Below are 20,881 nucleotides of genomic sequence, written 5' to 3'. Positions count from 1 at the left end.
TCCTAATTAGAAGAAGTTATGCTCCATGTATGTATAAGAAATCAAAATACATTCTGTTATGTATATCTAAAAAGATCAAATAAAAGGAGAAAGAAAAAAAAACTTAAAAGAGAGTAGGATGAGTCACTGCATATTAAATACTGAATATTGTGCTTCAAATACTGAGGAATAGAGCTGAATTTCCTTCCTTCCTTCCTTCTTTCTTTCCTTCCTTTCTTTTTTTCTTTTGTGGTGCTAGGGATTAAACCAGGAGTTTTGGGCATGTTAGGCAAGCACTCTACCACTAAATTACATCCCTAGTTCCATTTTTTAAAAAGAGGCAAGCTGTCCCTATTTTGTCCAGACTGATTTTCAGCAATCCTCCTGCCTCTGTTTCCTGAGTTGCTGGAACTACTGGCATGTGCGACCATGCCTGATGAGCTGAATTTATTAAACCCCTCAGATCTGGAACCAGCTATAGACATTTCTAGAAAGGTCACCAGGTAATTCTAATGGTCAGTCAGTCAGGAGATCTGTTTTGCCAAAAAGTCTCTACTCTGGTAGATCAATAACTGAGTTGTGATTAAGGAAACCCAGAGCATTAGAGATACAGACGGCAACCCATTGTCTCTCAAAACTTACTGTGCACCAGGATTAGCCAAGATTCTGTTAAACATAAGTAGTTCTGGGTTCAGACTCCAGAGAATCGGAATTCACAGATCACAGACGAGGATCCAGAACTTGCATTTTCCACAAAAGGTTCTGGTCATTCTGATTAGTGAACTTCAGGCCATTCAAAATCACTATCTAGTCTTGTGCACTAATATTTCATAGGTGATAAGATTAACATCATACCTAGGTGACCTGAATCAATGCATCAACAAATATAAAAGTGAATTATTTAATGAATTTACTTTAATAATTTTAGTGTAGTATGATTAATATTCACCTTGCTATTTTACCATCACTAGATAGATGTTAAGAGTAACTTTTAAATTAATATTCCACTTGGCACCCTTGTGACTTACTTAGAAAACTGAATCAGTTGAGATTCACTGTTTAAAAATAGAATGATAATATTTTTAAAATGGAAAAGAAGGAAAAAAACTTTCTTTAGTTGTTACATGCATATCACTGTGTTTTCCTTTTCTCGTTTTTTTAAGAGTAAAAGAGGTGACAGAAGTTAAGATTTTTATCTTAAAATTATTAAAGACCTTAATTAATGATATATGCATTAAAGAAAATTTTTTTGATTCACTTATTTTAGCTCCATGTGACCAACTGGTCTATTAAAATTACTGATTAAGGCTACTAAAACTTGTCTGTTCTTCCAGAGAGAAATTTTGCATAAGTAAAAATAGGATGGAATAAAGAGATTTTCCTTTTCTATCAATAAGTACTTGGAAATTAAATATCAAGGTACATTCGATATGTAACACATGACAAGGACAACTGTCCCATGCTATGGAATGCATAATGATGTTAGCCTACATATAATGGGTATGTGCTATTTAATTTTTTAGAAAAGTTTCCAGATTAAGGATAGCAAAACTTTATATTTGTACTTTTACATTCCTTTAATGTTAAAATGGAAAGCAATCATTTTATTCATGCAAAGTTTATTCTTTTCTTCCAAACCAAGGTTTGAAATTCAACTACTTTAAGCCATCTGAATTCCACTGTTGAAAGAACAGGCACACCTGCAGAAGATCAAAGTTCTCATTGACCTTGGGAAGTCAGCAGTTTCAATGGAATAATCTCACTTATTTAGAGAAAAAAAACATATGTGAATCCACATTAACCACTCTTAGCCCATATCAAGGATGAAGACTCCCTTGGCACCAGTTTGGATTTGAGCTAAGGAATTTGGCCTGCACTTCTCCATGCTTAGCCAGGACAGATTGATAAAGAGGTACAACATTAGCTTAATCAGTTGCTCCATATTTCCTAATTTTTCCAAATATGTTCCTCATAAGTTTGCTTTCAGTTCAAGTACAGAAAGAATGTTTTCACCCATATTCTTTTCTGCTGAAATCAGTTCCCCATGTGTTAGAGAGCATTGATCTAAAGAAATATGACTAACATCAACTCCTGATGTATTTATTGTCTCGTTTGTGCCAGGAACATCAGTAGTATTTTTAAATGCTTTATTTCTGACATCCACAGCAATCCTTCTAGTATAACCTTTATTTCCCCATTGCACAGGTAAGAAAACAAAGGGTCAAAGAGGGTGAGTGATTTTCCCCATGGGGGATTAATTATAGTGTCAACAAAACACTTAGAACACAATAAAAATCCATAAGTATTGATTCACATTTTCCTGTATTTGAAAAACAAACAGCTAACTCCTATACAGTTTTTACTATACATTGGGCTTTGTTCTGCAAAGAAAGTGTTGGTATTTCCATCCTACCAATGGAGAACATAAGGCAAAAGAGATCAAGCAATCTGCCTATGTTAAAATGCTGGTAAGTGAAGAACCCATGTTCTAATCCAGGGAACTGACTCCAAATATGCATTTTTACCATAATGATATACAAATATTAAGCAGGTTCCAAATAGCCATTTTTTAAAATTTAGTTACTAAAGTGTGCAACAGCATGCTCTTTAAACATCGAGATATATTATCATGATACAGAATATCAATGTGAGAAATTCCAGTGGATTAAAAAAAATACTCCAATCCTCTACTTTCCAAAGCTGGGCAGGAAGAACCCACATCAGAGGCAACATGTGTGCAAGGTGAATTCTGAGTCTTTTCCATTAGTTAAGAACTTTCAGAGCTACAAGAATTTCATCCTTAGTACAGGCGCTTTTTGAACACCCTTTACCATCTAAATGCACAAACAGCAAGTAGAATAAGATATAAACAACATGCAGTCATGGGAAAGGTGATAGCTAACATATAATTCCCATTAAGCTGCCTTTTCTGAGTTGAGACATCATGATTGTGATGCATAAAGATAAATATAGTCAATCCAAGAAGAAATAAATGCCTATGAGGTGGCATGGCACTTCAAAAAGAAGAGAAATCTAATAGTAAAATTCTCTTAGAAATCTAAGGAAAACAAGATATTTTATTTGTAATATCTAGTGGTTTCTAGTGAGTTATCAAATTTGAAATGAGAAAATAGATGATTTAAATCTGTCTTATGGGAACTGGGCATAATGTTATACCTTGAGTTCCGAGATTTGCTCTACAAAAGCCCTGAAACTTGTTAACAAATAGTCATTTCATTAAAAGAAAAAAAAAAGTATCTATAGAGGAAAGAAAAATGGAATGTGACCTTTATTGATTAAAATTGCAAATATCACCAGTGAACTCAAACATATACACTACTTAGATGGTAAGGGTTGTGCTACTCACAAGGATGGAGTCTCAGAGCACTGGTATTGTCTCTCCTTCCACCCCCTCCTTCCTTCCTCCCCTAGGAGCTCAGCCCTGGGCAATTACAGGGTTGCTATCACAGCAGCTGTCCCTGTTGCATGGTGCTGATTTTTTACATGCAAAAAATGTACACTCTAGAGAGATGTGATGATGTGAGTCAACATTATGTCTGAATCCAGTTTTCTGTGGAGACATAGGTTTATTGTGTTATAAGGAAGAAAAATGCTGAGTTCTTTTCTTAGAATTTTCATTTTTTGCCATGTTGTTCTAGTTTTAATTAACCGCTAATACTCTGTGATGAATTATTTGTGTAGCATTAATGATGTGTACAAATAACTTAAGTGTTTCAACCCTAAATTAATGAACAAACAGAAAAAGGTGAAGAGTGACAAGAGGCTTTCACTTAAAATGTACATATGACTTTTCTCTTTTAACCTAAACAGATGACATGCTTTAAAAATTCAGTATCTTCTCTCAGGCTATAAAACTTACTAAGATGACTTAAAAGTTCATTTTTGGTCTCTTAGAATGGTCTGATCTATCTGAGAACCAGTTTCTACCCATATGCACTTTGCTTACCACACTCAACAGAGGATTTCCATATACTCATTTGAAAATTTTAAAATCCAAGGTGTTTGGAAATTATGTATTAATTATGATTACATTTGAAGTTTGGTATCACCAGCTAAATTATTTTTTTTCTTTTGAAATATAAATACTGCAACTTAGGTGGCATGACACTATTGAAAAAAGCTTGCCATATGCCTTTGCTTTCACTGAGAGACATGCCATCTGCCACCACATTAGATAATGATTCAAAATTTAAAAAAAAAAGAATGGCAAAAGATTGTGATCAAATGAAAGAATGTTATCCATCAACTGTGGTCTACGATCTGGATCTGGTCTGAGTAGCAGTTCTGATTACCTCTAGTCATGAAGTCAAACACAGACAGAATCAACTAAATTCTTTTTCTCCCGCTTTGGTGGGTGATGAACCAAGCACAGTGTGGTTCACTCAGCATGATTATTGATATAGATTTAGAAAGAAGTCTTTGATATGAAAGTGAAAACCAAAGATCCTAAGGCAATTTATATTTTAAAGAGTTTTGGCCCAGGGACTGGGATTAAAACAGGGAAAACTTACTTATGCACAGTTAATTTATTTGTAAAAATTCAATATCTTCATGGGGTTTGGAGAAGGAAGAAAATGGCAAGAAATCAGAGATTTCTGAGGCAATATATTTATATTAAAGAAAACATATAAATCTGTTTTGTTACTATATTTTATCAAGTGCTAAATCATCCAAGTGTGTGTTTTAACTCTATATAATAATATTACTGTGATAAATCCCTTAAGATGATTCCCAAAGAACAGAGGTAATTTTTCTAACGAAGCTTAAAAATAGAATCTCTCTCAAATGCATCCAGACAGTACCCTCACAGGCAGTACTTTGCCCAAAAAGAAAATAGGGAGGAAAAAAAAAAACAGAATAAAATGTAAATATTATGGGAAAAAATTTATAGGTAACTATGTATTCAGTTTTGCTTACTTGAAGGAGGAAAGATTCAAACCTGATAGACCAAATTTTGGCTGAGAGGATGCCATGTGAACAATACAGCTGGATTTTGACCAAATTTTTTCATACAAAATAAACGGGGGGAAAAAACGGGTTACTAAACTGTAAAACTGGTTTCGTACTGCAATGCAATCTTGTTTCAGAACTCTATAACCAATCTTACAAGGCAGTCTTGTGACTAGCTTGTGAGATTTATTTGAAATGTTTTTGCCCAGATAACCAAGGGAAAATAGCTGCTAAATAATAGAATTCTTTTAATAAATAAAATTTAATGGAAATATATATTATTAAATTGCAGCGCCCTAAAAATGTCTAATGATTGCCAATAACTGTATTTGGCCTGTTGTAGAACTTCATGCCATCATTTATTGAAAAGTATCTAATGGGCACCTAAAAAGGCATTATAGGAAAAGAAGTTAAGTAATAATGTGTGGCACTTGTGTATTGCTTTATAATTTATTTACAATCTGTTTTACCTGCTTTATCTATAAAGTATACTTTCCTATTCCGTAGGATAGAAATAGAGGCTAGCAGTTTTAGTCACCCACCGAAAGTCAAATCACTAATTCACTTTAAAATCAGAAGCAAACGGAAGTCTTTTGGTGCTACATCAGGGCTCCTTATACTCCAGCACCCTGTCTGTCAGCCAGAGCATCAGCTTTCCGAGTTTGATATATGATGCTACACAGTTGCCCTCAATGTGTTCCATCTTCTTTGAATGGAAATACTTCGGGATCAGTAACATTTTAAGCTGTTCTCAGCAACAGACACCCCTGTAAACCTAGGATTTATGAATTTACAGGGGAAATTGAGAAGAGCCTTATCATCACAATTGGACACAAGATAGTTGTGTGACAAGTTATATATGCATGAAATGAATTTGTAATAAACCAGATGCCCTCGCTTAGAATACCACATATTGATATATGGATGTGATAATTTGATCAGTACAATTAGAGAATCAGACATTATATAACAGTTCATACGGAATATACACCTCACAATTGGCTCATCCAAGTCAAACTTGTACTTATAATTTTTTTTTTTTAAAGAGAGAGTGAGAGAGGAGAGAGAGAGAGAGAGAATTTTTTTTTTTAATATTTATTTTTTAGTTCTCGGCGGACACAACATCTTTGTTTGTACGTGGTGCTGAGGATCCAACCCGGGCCGCACGCATGCCAGGTGAGCGCGCTACCGCTTGAGCCACATCCCCAGCCCTTGTACTTATGATTTATTAAATGTGTTGACAAAGCAATAGTGTTGTTAGGCAGAGAATCTTTAGTAGGAAAATGAACAATCTCTCTGAAAATTATCCATCACTTATTTATGGAAGAAGTCTAATTTCAGAAACTTCTGTTTCTGTGGAAATTGAACTTGAGATGCAGGGGATACTTTAAACATAATGTGGATCTCCAAGGGAATCTTCAAAGACATATGAGTGGGAGAATCAAGAAAAGTTTAAAGTGTGCCAGAGAAATACATTGAAGTCCCTGTATAACACTGCTTTGAATCATATCACATCTACCATTTCTAGAAATATTTAAAGATACTACTACAGAAAAAAGCAAAGGACCCTTTGGAAGCTGAGAAAAAGCAAGATGGTAACGCAGGTTAAAAAAAAAAAAAGTTTTCACAGTGTAGTCCTTGGAGGATAAAACTGAGTCTGAACACTCCAGAGCTTTGAGACTGTAATTCTGTCCAGTAGGGTGAAAAGAACTGGGATGTGGATGTAAAGATGTACAGAGTACAGAGATCTCCATCCACTCCTTGTTTATATGTTGATATCTGCAGGCCCTTGTGTACAGGGAATGTTCCCCTCACTAAGTCAAAAACTAAGATGCTAATTAATGTTATGGTTTAGCTATTAGGTGTCCCCCAAAAGCTCATGTGTGAGACAATGCAAGGTTTAGAGGAGAAATAATTGGGTTATGAGAGACTGACCCAACTAGTGAATTAATCCCCTGATAGGGATTAACTGAGTGGTAATTGAAGGCAGGTAGGCTATGGCTTGAAGAAGTGGGTCATTGGGGATGTATGTGCCTTTGGGGTATGTATTTTCTATCTGGCAAGTGGAGTGTCTGTTTCCTGATTATTGCGTGAGACACTTCTCTCCTCCACACTTTTCTGCCATGATCTTCAGCCTCACCTGGAGCCCTGAGCAATGGAGCTGGCTGAATACAGATTGAGATCTCTGAAACCATAAGCCAAATAAACTTTTCTTCCTCTAAAATTATTTTTGTCAGATCTTTTAGTCACAGCACTGAAAGAGCTGACTGAAACAATAAATTATTTCCCAAGCCAAAAAGATGCAATGATGCACTCCCATAATCCTAGGTCCTTGGGAGCCTGAGGCAGGAGGATCAAAAGTTTTAAGCCAGCCTCAACAATTTAGAAAGACTCTATTTCAAAAATAAAATTTTAAAAAGGAATGGGGGAAGTAGCTTAGTGGTAGAGTGCTTGCTTTGCATGTGTTAGGCCCTGAGTTCAATCTCAGTACATACACACAAAAGAAAGAAAGACATTTTTTACAAAAAGAACATATCATGAAATCAAGTAAGAAGGTGACAAGACTTGATCAACAAGGTCTTTTCTAGTTTTAATACAGAATTTAATAAGTGGATGGCATAATTTTATTTTAAATAGGAAAAAAGTTAGAATTATTTAAAAATCCATTCAGGACTCTTTATTCCAGATACCCAAAGAACAAATGACTAACTTTACAGAGCCATTTTTTTTTATTATGTCTAGGGTGCAGTTTTTCTTGCTAGATGATGGATGAAATAATCTTAATTAATAATTATTATTAATCCTTTTCTTTTCCCTATTTTCCTGTTGCTCTTTTTTTTTCCCCACTTGCCAGTTTAGGAATTTACTTGGCTCTTTTCCTTCATTTAATGACTATATTTAAAAAAGGATTTGGCTACGTGCCTAGAGGCTCTTGGGTGTTGGGTGCCATATAAACAAAATTAATTACTAATTTCAGTGCCAGTATCAGATCACTGGCACTGAGAGGTTAGTTGCCAAAAGAAAAAAAAAAGGCAAAAAAGTATTGAAAATTTCAACAAATAATAGTATGTTTATTATATTTTTGCATGAAATAAATCATAAATATATAAAACTTAATAAAATGTACTTTTGTGTACATTTGTATAGTACTTTTTTTCCAAACGGGATCATATAGGTCATTTCATCTGGTTTTCAGAACAACCTCATGTATTAACTACTCAGATATCACCAACCTTATTTTGCAAAACTGAGGAAATAAACCTCAGAGATATTGATCTACCCTATATTTTTAAATTCACGCAACAAACACTGAAAACCTACATAACAAGATGTTGTACTCAGATTTGTAGGATGACCAACCATCCCAGTTTGTCCAGAATTTAAATGTTCCTTGGGATGTAGACTTACACTGCTAACATGGGACAGTCCTGGCCACCCTAACACAATTTGGGGGATCCTATTGGCACATTTTGGCTTAAGTCATGAAATAAGCTCTAGCCTCCTTGTTTATCCTACTGAATGCTCTACCAGTTCTGAGCAAGCAGTCCTTCAGAAAGTCTGCATAGTCATCGCTTCTTTTCTTTGTCCTTCCTTAACACCTTAACTGACTTCCTCTTTGCCTCTTTCTGGATTGATGTTCTGAACTTCTTGCTGAACCAATTTCGCATCCCCCTCTGCTCCCTCCATTCACATCTTTCTTTGGCAATCAGTCTATACTTCTCCCATGTTGAAATGCATTCCTATTTTAATTCTTATGTTCTTTTACATAAACCATTCTCCAAGCAAAATTAACCACTTCCTAAGCAGTCCTTTTCTCTCTGTGCCTCTGTTAGGCTTTGCCACATGTGTGCAACACTTTTTTTCCCCCTACAAAATCTTACTCGTCTTTCAACCCAATCTTAAATTTCAAAGTTTCTCAGAATTTTCAAAAGGATGTGAGCACTCTGTCCTTTGAACTCATTTCACTTTGTACTCCTGAATGACTCATCTCACCTGCTTTATATTATAATTATTTATATCTTTTTCTTAATTTTCCAACTAGATCATATATTCCTCAAGACCAAGCATGGTCTGAAAAATTACAGTACTCCTGCTTAATCCAGTAAACATTCACTATATTTTTATTAAAGATTGAATTGTTCCATTCCTCCTTCCAGATCTGACTTTAAAAATGCATTTTTAAAATGAACCATCTTGGATATTAGAAATTTAGCATATAACAAATATATAATGAATGTATGAACATTGTAATTTTTAAAGATTTCAAATATCCAAGGATTATCCAACCTCAACATGAGAGTTCCTGCACACAGAATATACACGAGCATCATTGTGTGTGTTTGTACGTATGTGCATTGTCAACCCAGCCGGCTCCTTAGCAGGTCCCCTGCAGGAAAGGCCACAAAGAAGAAGAGCGACTCTAGGATGAGAAATCACTCATGTTCAGAAAATAGAATTTAATTGTGTAATTTTTCATATGGTTGAAATTGAATTGGTATTGAAATATGGAAAGAATGTCTTTTGAGGGTTTACATTGTTTCTCCCCAATTACAGAGGGCCATAAGGTAAGACTGACATTCATGCAGTTTGAGATTTATACATTTTAGATTACATTTGTATTTTAGGACAATCTCAAAAGAACCCCATCAATTTGGGCCTTAAAGGGTTATACTTAATTAACCTGTAATCAATTGAAACTTTGGAACTAAAAGATTTATTACAGTATTTGTTTAGCTTTTATTGAGACAATTTCAAAAGTAGCCAAGTTGAAGAGGAGTAGAAGCATCTTTCATGATGTTTTCAAATTTTTCTCCTGATGGCTTTGGACCTGGATCTGGAGAAGAAAACAAAAAATTAATGAGAAAACAATCATATTATATCTTACCTTATCCTCTGAAGCTGCTCGGCCTCTCCCCCTCACAGAGTTTCTCCAGCCACTCACATGTATCAGGGCCTGCCACCTCAGATACTGTCCTCCGTGCTTGGAGAACAGAGCTTTGATCTTTGCATCTTAATCACAACTGACTTGTGCTCCCCTGTTCTGAGCCAAGTTATATGAAGGAAAGGGGGAGATGAATGAGTGGTCCATGCATCTGACATCTAATATCTGCTACTTCAGATTTGGGGTTTGATTTAGTGTCTCTATTGGAGAGTTTGAGGGAAAAAAATGACTTTTATCTTCTTTAAATAAATTCATGCAGTTTTATTATTCAAGACAATGGACTTTTTTAGTTGTGCGATATTTTGGCTTTTACCTTTCCTCTCACGTTTATAAACAAAAACATTCAGTGTGGTCATTTAAACAAGAGTAAAACAGAAGTGATTCATAGCACTAAGACTCCAAAACTTCCATGCTGTCATTGTCATTGTTTTATAACACAAAATGGAAAGCAAAATAGTCCTGATCTTTGTATTTTAAATAACAACTGAATTCACTGCATTAAAATCACCTTTTCTGTGAATGACTTTCTACAGATGACTTATTTACCCTTCAAATGTTGCATGAGTCAGTTTATGAACCATGAGAGTGCTCATTCTGCACTGAGGCTCCAGCCAAGGTGTTAAGTGGGGTCTGAGATGTAGCACTGTTCTGCAGGATAACTGCAGAAAGGTGCCCTGCCTTGTAAGTTGCTCCTTCCCAGAAGACTGAACACCTCTTTCTCAACACACATATACCATCTGCACTTCCAAATCTTTCCTGATGTAGCATTGGTCCGCAGAGATCCATTTTTCCTAACTCACCAGCTTAGAAAGTGCATCTTTTCCTAATTTGCACAGAAGCATCCTGTAAGTGAGCTGCAACTTGGCCCCATAGAACCAATGCATGTTTCCAAGTGAATGACATGGAAAACAATCAGGATAAACAGCTTTCAATAACAGAAAGAAAAAAATATCATACAACAGTTTTGCTACTCGAGCGAGCATTTACTTGCATTAAAAGTCAATTGATGACAAGAAGGGAAGCTGAAAAGACACTTGGGATTTTGCCAGAAAGTTTTGAGAGGGATACATCCCCCATGGGAAGGTGTTATGGAGTGAGTGAGGCCTCAGGGAGACAGAATCAGGCTTATGCCACCCTGTGCAAAGTCAGTGCCAGGAAGACAGGTGGGATGGAATAAACTAGTGATTCCTGTGAAGTGGAATATACCTTAGTGAGTAGAATTCATTCTAAACTCAAGATAGTACTTCAGAGGAGGATACATCATGAGTTTTAGTTTAATAGGGATATCTCTGAGGCAACAAAAAATAACAAAGACCTGTCCTGATTATCAAGTAGGTTCTTGGAAGGAATGGATAAATCTAATTGTTTTCTTCTTCATTTTTTTTTTATGGATGCTGATGGGAATAAGCAACTTCTGTCCAACAAACACTACCATGGTTCCACAGTCTCCAGAGACCCTGTGTTGCTCTCTTCTTTCCCCTACAGACTTGTTTCCTTGCTTACCCACTTTGACAGTATTTCTCTTAACCCCATCTCCTCCTTTTTGGGAGATGTTGTACAGAAATTGAAGATGAGCATCTGACAGCTTCCATTACCCTAATCATTCATTCATATGTTAAGTACTGATTAAGGATTTGTTGTATGTCAGGCACAGTACAGCTCTTGTTTATAAAGAGACAGCAAAGACACAGATATGTCAAGTTTCCTAGCCAAAACACACCCCTGTTTATTTTTCATTTCTTCCCGCGTGTTTTATTGGCTCCAAATCTTACTAGGTCAATATTAGATTCTGGGTTCTGTGTTCCATCCCACAAGACTTTCTGAATGATTTTTTAAAATACCATCCTCTCACTCTTTTATCTTCTCTTTCTCCTTCCTGTCAGTATGTAACACTCAGTTATCTACTTAAAAGTCCTCATGTATCAATTCTGAATATTAATGTATCAGAAAAGTAGCTGGCAAAGATTTTTCTCCCATCCTGCAGGCTGCCTCTTCACTCTGTTAATTGTTTCCTTTGCTGTACAGATTTATAATTTGATGCTGTCTCATTTCTCAGTTCTTGTTATGATTCCCTGAGCTACTGGAATCCTATTCAGGAAGTCATTGCCTGTGCCTCTGTCCTGAAGTATTTCCCCTGTGTTTTCTTCTAGCATTCAAAAAATGAATTCACAGAAGAAAATACAGCAACAAAACTCACGAATATCAGACTCGTCAACCTAAACAAGGCATGCTTTTCTAATTTCCATGAAAGGACTATGAAGTAAATAACCTAATCAACAGCACCAAAATATCTAAATAACCCAATCAATAAACGGGCAAGTGACCTGAATAGAAACTTTTTCAAAAAAAGAAAAAGAAATACAAATGGCCAAGAATTATATGGAAAAAAGTGTTCAACATCTATAACTATCAGGGAAATGCAGATTCCAAACTACATTGAGATTCCATTTCACCCCAGTTACAATGGCAATCAATACAAAAACAAAAAATAACAAATGCTGGTAAGTAGGCAGGGGGAAAGGAAAGCTTATACACTGTTGGTGAGAATGCAAATTACTATAGTCACTATGGAAATCAGTATGGAGCCTCCTCAAAACACTAAGAACAGAGCTGTGATATGATCCACCTATCTCACTCCTTGGTATATACTTGAAGGAATTAAAGTCAGCATACTACAGGGACAAGTACATACTGATGTTTAACACAGTACAATTCACAATAGCCAAGTATGGAACCAGTCTTGTTGTCCATCATCAGATGAGTGCATTAAAAAAATACGATATATAAACATATATGTGTATATATATATAAACATCTCACATAATACACACACATGCACATACACACACACACACACACACACACACACACACACAATTGGGTATTATTCAGCCATAAAGAGAAACAAAATTGTGTCATTTACAGGAAAATGAATGGAACTGCAGATCATAATGTTAAGAAAAATTAAGTCAGATTCAGAAAGACAGGTACAATATGGTTTATTTCATATATGAAGTCTAGAGGGAAAAGACAACATGAAAATAAAAGGGGAAGGAGATTGGGGGAAGAGGAGGGAAAGGTTATGGAGGGTAATAGAGAGTGGATATGATCAAATTATGTTATATACATGTATGAATATGTGCCACAATGAAACCTACTATTCTGTATTATCAAAATGCATTAATTAAAAAAAGAAAATAGAATCTTATACTATAGTTCAGGGAAATCAGCAAATAAACAATTAAATTCATAAATGTTAATTTTATATGAGCAATACATGTAATGAGGACAATAAACAAGTTTATGAAGGAAAAAAATGCTCTCTCAAACTCTCTTTGGACTTAGGATTCTGGCTTTCTTGCTCTTTCTTTTTATCTCTCTCTCTCTCCTTCTTCCTCAAGGTTTTCATGGACAAGTTATTGGCTCTTGGCTTATGTAATTCCCCACCTATAACTCTAAAATTGGTAAACCTCTTTTCACTAGGGACACTAAATCCAATGAATATATTTTAAATCTTATCTTACTCTCTCTTCAATAGCATTTTGAATGTTAAGCAAATCTTCCTACATTGATGATTCCCTTTTCTTAGCTTCCAACACAACACAAACTCTGGTTTTCTTGGTTTTTGGCCAACATTCAGTGTCTTTATGAACTGTTCTTCCTGTAGACTTATGATAAATGCTGGTGTTTGGTAGGCCCTCACCTCATTTTATGTTCTCTACTTCCCTTGGGTGAGTTCACCAGTGAAATGGTTTCAATTACATAAAACAATGAACTTCAAAACTTATGGTACATAAGAACCAACTGGAAAATTGAAGTTAGTAGATATAAATGGGGCCAAATTTAATGTTTTGACAAGTTCTTTTGACAATTCTGAGAAACAGAGTCACACATTCAAATTACCCCCTTGACCTTGAGCTGAAGTATAAATTCTATGAAGGCACTAATTGTGTCTGTCTTATTACCATGGTCTTCCCAAAGCCCATCAGGGTATCTAATAAACACAAAGTTTTGTTTAACATTTGTAGGAAAAAATGAATGCATGTGTGGGTGATCTACATGTGCAGCCCCACCTGCCTCCAATGTCAGTGCATTGTGCCATCAGCCACTCATACCAAGTCATAAAACCTGACTCTTCCATCTATCTCAATCCTACTTAACCATCAATTAATGAACATACCTTTATCTCTTCTAATATCTTGCAAAACCCTCCCTTCCTTTCTATCACAAAAATAACAAGATCATGGCATTTGCAGGGAAATGGATGGCATTAGAGCAGATTATGCTAAGTGAAGTTAGCCAATCCCTAAAAAACAAATGCTGAATGTCTTCTATGAAATAAGAGGGGTGACTCAAAATGGGATAGGGAGGAAGAGCATGAGAAGAAGATTACCACTAAATAGGGAAGAGAGATGGGAGGGAAAAGGAGGGAAAAGGGGAATTGCACAGAAGATGGAAGGAGACCCTCATTGTAAAACAGAATACATATATGATGTTGTGAGGAGAAAAAACAAAGAAGAAGAAATGTGTCACATTAGATTGAGTAGAGAGATGAGATGGGACGAGAGGGTGGAGGGGAAGGGGAGGTAGGAAGGGCAGCAGAATAAAATAGACATTATTATGGCTATATGTATATAGGTGGCTGTATAACCAATGTGATTCTGCAACCTGTACAATCAGAAAAAATGAGAAATTATACCCCATTTGATTCAAATGTATGAATTGTCAAGATTATTGTACTGACATTGTCCAGGCCACCACCATTTCTCTGCTGGATGACTTCAGTGCTCTTCTAACTAGCTACACTGCCTCTATTCTTACTCCAGGGCTTCCTTAAACAAAAAACAGCATCACTAGGGTCTAAACACATTGATCATATTTCCATGGCCCTTTAAGAAAAGGCTTCTGCTAGTCTCTACAAACCTATTTCCACATTATTTACCTCTCATCCCCTCACTTTATGCTTGACTCAATGAATTTTGGAAAGTAATTTTTCTTGCTTTTCATACTAATAGTATTTCCTTTCACAAAAACTTTTAGAGATATATCAACTTAAATGCCAGCTCCAAGGGAGACATTTTATTTCAAGTCTCATCTATATACAATTGGTTTTTCACATTTTCACTCCTTTACTACAGAGTTTCTAACTCACCGTTTTTCAGTCCTTATGAATTTGATCCAATGTTTTTAATACAGATTATTCTGTTAGTAAAATATTTATTATATACTTATTTTGACATGCTATATTCTTTAAATAATAAATTTTTGAGATTTTAATGTTTTATAGCAATAGAAATGTTTCCTTTTTTTCCAAATTTAACTTGTTATAACTTGTTATGTGAAAACTATTTTATCACCTGTGCTTTATCTCACCTTCTATTGAAATGTAGCACTAATAATTTTTTTTTCAAGAAAGTAGGTAGATAATATATTTCCTTAGTACAACTTGAAATTGTCTTTCTATAACACCTACATAACAGGTTTGTTAGATAAGATATTCTTAGGCCACAGAATTTTTTAGTATCCTCAATATTGTTTTTGGGTTTTTTTACAATCATTTTACATCAGACAACTTAAACCAAACTGAACTTATTTTTTTAAAGAAAAATTACTGTGCTGAAATTCTTGTAAGGTATCTTAATCTTTGCACTTCAATCCCTTTTATCCTATGTATAGGTTGAGATATATTTTCACTGCCTTTCTCCTAGAATAGAGTGAAACCTTTCAGTCCACTATTGAATATATGCTCCCCCAAAAGGTCACCAAATCAACTTGTTAATTAGAAAAAAAAAACAAAACTTTTTCACTTACTTCAGTAACAGAGAGCACTACTTCCACACTGCTATTCATATCTCTGAGGGGGGGAGAAAAAACTCAGGATAATCGTGAAATTTTGAAGTCTAGCTTAAGGTAAGTCTTTCACTGGGAAGGATGACAGATGAGGCTTGATTAAGATTGGCTAAGGCTCTTGTGTTAGTTAGCTTTTTATTACTAGGACAAAATACCTGAAGAAAAAAAACTTAGAAGAGGAAAGATTTATTTTGGCTTAAGGGTTCAGATGTTTCAGTCCATAATAGGCTAGTCCCAAGGCAGAAACATCATTGCCAAAGAGCATGCAACAGAAAAACTGCACACTTCATGGCAAGCATTAAGAAGACAGAGAGAGTGAGAGAGAGAGAGAACAGGCATGCACATGAACAAGCAGAGAGCCCAGAATAAGATAAGCCCTTCCAGATCTAAGTTCCCATAACCAACTTCCTCAACAAAGCCCCATCCCCTACAATTTCTACTACTTCCCAAATAATGCATCAAATTATTAATTCCTCAGTTCTTCAATCCACTGATAGGCTTAAACCCTCTTGGTCAAATTGTTTCCAAAGAGCCATACCTCTGGACATTGCTGCACTGGGGAACAAGTCACCAGCACATGAACCTTTGGGGGACTTTCCAGAGCCATACATCATAATGCAATACTGTGGAATTGGTTAGATGCAGCCAGGAGAGGATTTTATGGAGAGAGGTTCAAAATGTCTTGAAGGAAAAAATAATTACCAGAATATCATTCTCTCTTCTAAAAGATGAATATTATTCATCATGAGTATAAGTGTTCACAGGCTTTGGGATATCACCTTTCTTTCATATACCCTATAGAAAAAGTTTCTGGAGTGATCAGTAAGTTATTTGCAACTTTGTTTTTCCAAAAAAAGAATTTCTAGGAACAATTAAATCATGTTAATGTAGAAAGTAGCAATGTGGGTGTAAATACTTTCAGGTTTTTGTGCATGTGCATGTCTTATTTTCAGCTCAGAAAAATATTATTGATTTGGGCTATTTTTTTTTCATGTGCTATGAGTTCTTCTCCAGGTTTAATGATTACATACATTTTGGCTTTTCATTATTTATCTGTCACATCTGCCTCATCCTTGATTATTATTTTGACTTATCATTTTTGTTGCACTTTGAAAATCTGATTTAATTTTTATTCCATAAAAATAGTTTTCTGTAATATCAGCTCTTTTCTTTAGCATTTTCAATCTAAATGTAAAAATCTACTGATTTTACATTTTTAAAACTCCTACCTTATCTTATGACCATCTCATTTTCCTGTTAACTTGTCTCAGGGTGATTTTTTTTTTTATGGATTGTGTTGCCATATTATAGTGGACATTTTATTTATTTTTTATTTTCTTTGAGTGCTCTAAATGGTTTTCTGTAGTTCATTTTGAATCTTGTAGTAAATAATTTGCAAAGGCTTACAGAGGTATGCTGTTCATATGATTCTTACTACGTTTTTCTTTTTTCTGTACCATCTATCACAGGCTCTATGTTTCTCTTTTTCTCTCTCCTTATCTCCTTTTCTCTTCTTCCCTCCTTGCTTCTCTCCCTCACTCTCTCTTTCCTGAGTTGTTATTGTTGTTCATTTTCTCTTTCTTGGTCACCCTTCTTGTCCTTGGCTAAGACAAGGCTGTTTATCTTCAGTGTTTACTCATGGCACAGATGAGAGAATTCCTGATGTCCTTCCCCAAGTATGGAATGGCAAATTCTTCTTTGAGATCTCAGGGCAACTCAGTTAAACATTTATTCCCTGAAACCTTTCTCCTCTGTGTTTTTGCCTTCCTCACCCACCACTTCCTCATAGTCTGCTTCACTGGCCTTTCTTTTAATTTCCATGTGCAGGAATGTTATAGGGCCCTGCCTTGGCCTTTTAAAATTTCCATATTCTAAACATTCTTATTCTGATATTCCTTAAATCTATACTTGATCCTAACACATGTAGTCTCTTTGGCATCCTAGATACATTGATCTATCTGCCTGCCCAGTACCTCCTTGTGGTAAAGCAAACTTAACATAACTGAAGTAAAACTATTGAGAGTCTTTCTTCAGACCTGACCTTCCTTTGATATTCTCCAGCCTGGTAATGAGTGACACTTTACTGCCTTTTATGGAGACCCAAAATTCAGAGTCCTAGTCAGGCTTGGTAGTACATGCCTGTAATCCCAGTGGCTCAAGAGGTTGAGCAGGATCGCAAGTTCAAAGCCAGCCTCAGCAACTTAGTGAGGCCTTAAGCAACTTAGTGAGACCCTCAGAATTATACAAAATATTTTATTCCACCTAAAATTTCTCCTGGGCATCTTTTTGTAGCCAATTACTCCCATTGCTGTAATTTGCATAAGTTTTTAGTACTATTTTTACTTTTTAATCATTTTCTTTGTATGACTATGGTTATTTTACTGAGTAATTATAAAGGAAGTGCAACTGAGCATGCTAACCATCTAGTATCTTTCTGTTTATTCAATTTCAATCAGGTATTTGCCAAGATCTTCATATTATCATGCATTGAGATGGGTACAAAGTATGTACAGAATACTTATTATTAAAAGTCATGTCCCTTACAGATAGTTTATTTAAACTTTCAATTACTTTATTTCTTTCTAATTGACACTTTAAGGTTTACTTGGGAAAGCAATGAAAGCTTTGAGGAAACCAATTAGAATCACACACAAAAAAATGCTTAATGCTATGCTAATGAAGATATTTTAAGGAAGAAATTACAATGACCTTTATGAACCAGACTTGTTATTTGTAATGGTAATGATAATATCTAATTCAATGTTTTTAAAACAATTCCATACTAACATAGCAATTTAAAATGGATCAACTCTGTAACATTAGAATATATACAAATTTCATTGTCATATTAATTATAGAAATTACAACTGTCAAACCAATAGACCATCTTGTTAAGTTTTATTTATCATATACTTAAGAACGTGCTAGAGATTGCTTTGCTCACTGACAGACTGACCTTTCAGGCAATGTTTGCAGGTGTACACACATGTCTATTTAAGGAGGGACTATGATCCATCTTTTAACAATTTATAAACTTCTCTGCTGTATTCTGTGACTACATAGAACTCGGTTTACTGAAATGCCAAACAGTACTTGAGACAATGTGTTCATGGAATTCTTAAATAAAATCTAGTTATCTTTGAAAAAAACAAAACAGAATTAGATTAGTCTTTCTACTATAATAATTTTCTGTAGTGAATATGACAGTTGGATGCATTTATAAACTTAATTAATTAAAAAACATAATGCTTAGTCCCATCCCCCCATCCCATTTTTAAGAGAGATAATTTCTGTGTTAACAATTCACCACCGTAAGAGTCTTAGAGACCTTTTCATTAATTTGTGCTGCTCAAATCAACTAAGAAAAATATTGTGATCTTGCTTCACCTGCACTTTTGAGGACAAGATGACACACCTGCTGTAACCTGTATGATAAAATGACACTGCTTTAACCTTCAGTAGATGAATGGATAAAAAAAAATGTGGCATATATACACAATGGAATATTACTCAGCAATAAAAGAGAATAAAATCATGGCATTTGCAGGTAAATGGATGGAGTTAGAGAAGATAATGCTAAGTAAATTTAACCAATCCCAGTAAAGCAAGTGCTGAATATTTTCTTTGATATGAAGAGGCTGATTCATAGTGGGATAGGGAGAGGAAGCATGGGAGGAATAGGTGAACTCTAGATAGGGCAGAGGGGTTAGAGGGGAAGGGAGCCGGCATGGGGTTATTAATGATGGTGGAATGTGATGATCATTACTATCCAAAGTACATGTATAAAGACATGAATTGGTGTGAATATACTGTGTATACAACCAGAGATATGAAAAATTATGTTATATATGTGCAATAAGAATTGTAATGCATTCCACTATCATATATAAATAAAAAGACACTGTTGTAGAAAAGACTGCTGCCTTGACCAATAATATTTATTAACTGAATTTATATAATGCATTTTGAACAACTCCTTCAGCATGGTATAATACAGGAGCATTTGTAATTTTGTTTGATAGAATTAAAAGCCAAAAGGGTAAGAATGATCATTTTTATAGACCTGGGATAATCTTCCTTTGATTATAATCCTAGGGTCTGATTCAGAGGGAGCCATAGAGGTCATCTAGATATCAGAGTGCATAATTCCACCTCATGTTTACAACTGAATGTCCCTTGTTAGTCTTGTTATCTCTTCACTAAAACTAAATGTGGTGAATACTAATAGAATGTGATGTCTTTGGGAAACTATTCAACAGAATGATTAATTAATGGAGGGAAGCTTGGGTGATAAGTGAAATGAAAATGATTTTTTTTAATTCAAATCCAAAAACACGTTTGACATTTTGTTGTAAACTATATGTTTCTAGCAGCTGTTAGGGTAATTGTTTTGCCAGTTTCTAATTGCAGATGTTGGCAGCTGGAAATTATGAGCAAGTGGTAGTTTCTTTAGGGGATAGAATTAAATGTGTGAAAACAGAGATTACATCATGTTTTTCCAGCCATATTCAACACTGCGATGAAGACTGAAGTTTGAGCATCTCTTACTACTCTTTGTAAAGATCTGATAACCTTAAACGTTAAATGTCTTTAAGTCTTTACTAGATATAAATATAAAAGCATGTGACTTTTCAAAAGCAAATTAGATGACAAGTCTCCATGGCCATAGCAAAGGTAGAAAAATAAGGATTTATTTGAATAACTAAATCAAAGAAAGTATTTTATTGAAGTATTCAGATAATTGTTTCTTCGTCTTACCTGTGCAGATCAAATGAAATGCCCTTTTCTCCTGCATTTTATCTCCAGAGCAACCTAAAATGATGGTGACAAACATTAATTTTGCATTTTAAAATAGTCTCAATAAGTGACAGCAATTTCAAAATTAATATATCAGTCTCTGGAGAACAGATTTCAGAAAGGAAAAAGGTGCCCTTAAACTTATTCTTTAAGTGTGACATAATGTTGGTCACTGTCTTACTGTAGTATTTTTCAATCAAACAGATTACTGAAGATGATTGCTTCTCCAGTCATTAGAACAAAGAGCACCTATTCCTAGAGGTACAACTTATATTGTGTTGTTCACTCTGCTAATCACATATGCCAAGTCTCTGGGGTTCTCTCTTAAGATTTGTACTCAGG

General features: G+C 35.0%; 1 long non-coding RNA gene across 2 annotated transcripts in view; it reads right to left on the bottom strand.

Moving 5' to 3' along the window:
* Nucleotides 1-9,424: 9,424 nt before the first annotated feature.
* The window catches only part of LOC308649128, an 86,200-nt gene continuing 74,743 nt past the window's right edge, over nt 9,425-20,881 (bottom strand). For both annotated transcript variants that reach the window (XR_014022008.1, XR_014022009.1), the window contains exons 2-3: nt 20,501-20,554; nt 9,425-9,784 (exon numbers count right to left, since the gene is read on the bottom strand). This is a non-coding gene — a long non-coding RNA (uncharacterized lncRNA). The remainder of the gene's footprint in view (nt 9,785-20,500; nt 20,555-20,881) is intronic.

Source organism: Spermophilus citellus, assembly GCF_964194105.1.
Source record: "Spermophilus citellus genome assembly, chromosome: 5".
Classification (NCBI taxonomy): Eukaryota; Metazoa; Chordata; class Mammalia; order Rodentia; family Sciuridae; genus Spermophilus; species Spermophilus citellus.
Note: the sequence above shows the minus strand (reverse complement) of the source record. Positions and strands in the feature narration are given on the sequence as shown.